This window comes from Saimiri boliviensis, chromosome 1 (genome assembly GCF_048565385.1).
Source record: "Saimiri boliviensis isolate mSaiBol1 chromosome 1, mSaiBol1.pri, whole genome shotgun sequence".
Lineage (NCBI taxonomy): Eukaryota > Metazoa > Chordata > Mammalia > Primates > Cebidae > Saimiri > Saimiri boliviensis.
The window spans coordinates 37745826-37748416 of record NC_133449.1 but is presented as its reverse complement, the minus strand read 5'-3'; the positions used below and the strand labels follow the sequence as shown (position 1 = coordinate 37748416).

Genomic DNA, 2591 nt, shown 5'->3' with positions numbered 1-2591 from the left:
TTCCATGGTATATTTGTACCTCATTTTCTCTATCCAGTCCACTGTTATGGGCTCTAGGGTTGATTCCATGTCCTTACTTTTGAGAATGGTGCTGCAGTGAACATATGAGCCCATGTCTCTTTAAGACGAAATGAATTACTTTCCTTTGGGTATATACTCAGCCCTGAGATTGCTGGGTCAAATGGTTGTTCTATTTTGAGTTCCTTGAGAAATATACAAACTGTTTTCCACGGTGCCTGAACTAGTTTGTGTTTCCACTAATAGTATATAAGCATTCCCTTTTCTCTGCAGCCTCATCAGCATCTATTATTTTCTGTCTTTTTAATAATAGCTATTCTACTGGTGTGAGATGGTATCTCATTATGGTTTTGATTTGCATTTCTCAAAATTATGGAATGCTGCATAATTTCATCCTTGAGAAGGGGCCGCGCTAATGTTCTCTGTATCATTCCAATTTTAGTATATGTGCTGCCGAAGTAAGCCACTGAATATTTTTTGAATACCCACTATGTGTCAAGGGTAGAGCAGAGAGTCTCTTCTCACTCATGGATCTTACATTCTAGTCAGGCAAGACTATTGCAAACAAATCAAGACCCATTGAACGTATCAGGTGGTAAAAGGTGCCATGAAGGAAAATGAAATAGGCGGCCAGGTGTGGTGGCTCACACCTGTAATCCTAGCACTTCGGGAGGCTGAGGCGGGCGGATTGCCTGAGCTCAGGAGTTCAAGACCAGCGTGGGCAACACAGTGAAACCCTGTCTCTACTAAAATACAAAAAAATTAGCTGGGTGTGGTGGCAGGGGCCTGTAGTCCCAGCTACTCATGAGGCTGAGGCAGGAGAATCACTTGAACCCAGGAGGTGGAAGTTGCAATGAGCTGAGATCATACCACTGCACTCCTGCCTGGGTGACAGAGCAAGACTCCATCTCAAAAAAAAAAAAAAAAAAAAAGGAAACAGGGGAAGGGTATAATAATCAGGGTGGGTGTCCAGGAAAGACCAGTCTGACAGGATGCCCTCTGAGCAGAACCTTGGAAGCAGTGAAGGGGAAGTCACACAGGTATGTGGGGTGAAAACAAGGGGGGCCCAAGGCCTGAGGTGGGAGCTGTTCTTGAATCATGGGGAGGTCAGTGTGGCCACTGCTAAGTCAGACGGAGAGGAGGTGGGAAGAGATGAGGTCAGAGGGAACCGAGAGTCAGACAGTGTGGTAAGAGCTGGCTGTATCTGACTCAGCTTCAGGAATTTGTCTTCCCAGTGGCTTCTTAGTGGCTTCTTAATGACTGAAGAAGCATCAAAACTAAAATGAATGAATCTGAAGTGTCCTTTCAAGTCTGGGGGAGAAATGCTTGAACAAGGAGCCCCTCCTTTCAAACCCCACCATAGGTGTCTGCTTTTGAAAGCTTTGCTTCCCTTCTCTCTGAAAGTTGTTTCCAGGCTGAAGTGCTGCAGGGGTGGCAGAAGAAGGGGGACTTCCTGCAGCAGAAACAGAAAACATCAGACTGTTCTCTGGCAATGAGCCTCCTCCCACCCGGCAGACATCTCAGGGTGGGCGGTGAGGCAGGAAGTGGGTGACACGCATTATGTGACCTAGCCCCACTGCCCCTACCCGCCTCATAACAGGCCTCAGCTTCTTATGACTTGAAACCTCTCGAGTGTCAACCAGTTCTTTTTCCTGAAGCAAGGCAAGACTTGGGATTCTGTAAGCCTTGAAAAAAACGTGCTCACAGACTTGTAATCTCATGGCTCTCACTTGCTTTTCTGGAACTCTTTCACTTTGCATCTATGGGGTTGGATCGCCAAAAAATGTCCAGCTAAGTTTGAATGTCAAAATGAATTATTGACCATTTTGTTTTTCTGCTAAGAATGGGGAATCCAAGGAGCCAAGTGGCATTTTTAAAAGTATGCATCTGACGTATGGAACAAGAGACAGCCTTTAGTGCAAACAGGAGTCAGTGGCAGTATTTAGTCAAAAGAGGGATAGAGCTCATGCTCTCTTTTCTTTCCTTTTCTTTTTTGAAGGACCAAGTTCTTGATTGAAAGTTGTATTTTTGTGAGGAATGAAGGCCTTTGTGTAAGGAACTATCATTTTTTCCCAGTACTTTCTCCCTTAAAAAAAAAAAAAAATCTAAGAACTTCTATTACTAAAAAAACTACCTAAGAACCTCTGTCTTTCTACTTGCATGTGTTTGAGATACCAAAACTCACCCAAGAAACAGAAAGAGAAAATATCACGTGAGCATCAGAAATAGATAAAAATGACTAAAACCAACAAAGCCAACCTACCAAAGAGATTCCGTCTTGTCCAGATGGGTGCATCCTTGGCCTTACTCGCCTGCTGATATCTTTCTTCCCCTGACAACTGCATCATCTTTTGTACCTTCTCTCACTTGAGTTTTTTAACCCCAGACTACTTACCAGATTTTCACCTTTATAAGCTATCACCATCTCTGTAGAAATTTCTGACATCAACTCACTTCTGGTCACCTGTCATTGCTTCAGAGTCGGTCTTGGTAATTACCCTCACTTCCTCAGGCTTACTCTTTTCACTACAGTGCCCAACAATATCCCGCTCTTACAAATGCTGACCCTATTC

The 2591-nt window shown here is 44.0% G+C and overlaps 1 pseudogene; it reads right to left on the bottom strand.

The window, feature by feature from the left end:
• Nucleotides 1–384: 384 nt before the first annotated feature.
• On the bottom strand, nt 385–485 carry LOC120362146 (U6 spliceosomal RNA; annotated as a pseudogene).
• Nucleotides 486–2591: the final 2106 nt, after the last annotated feature.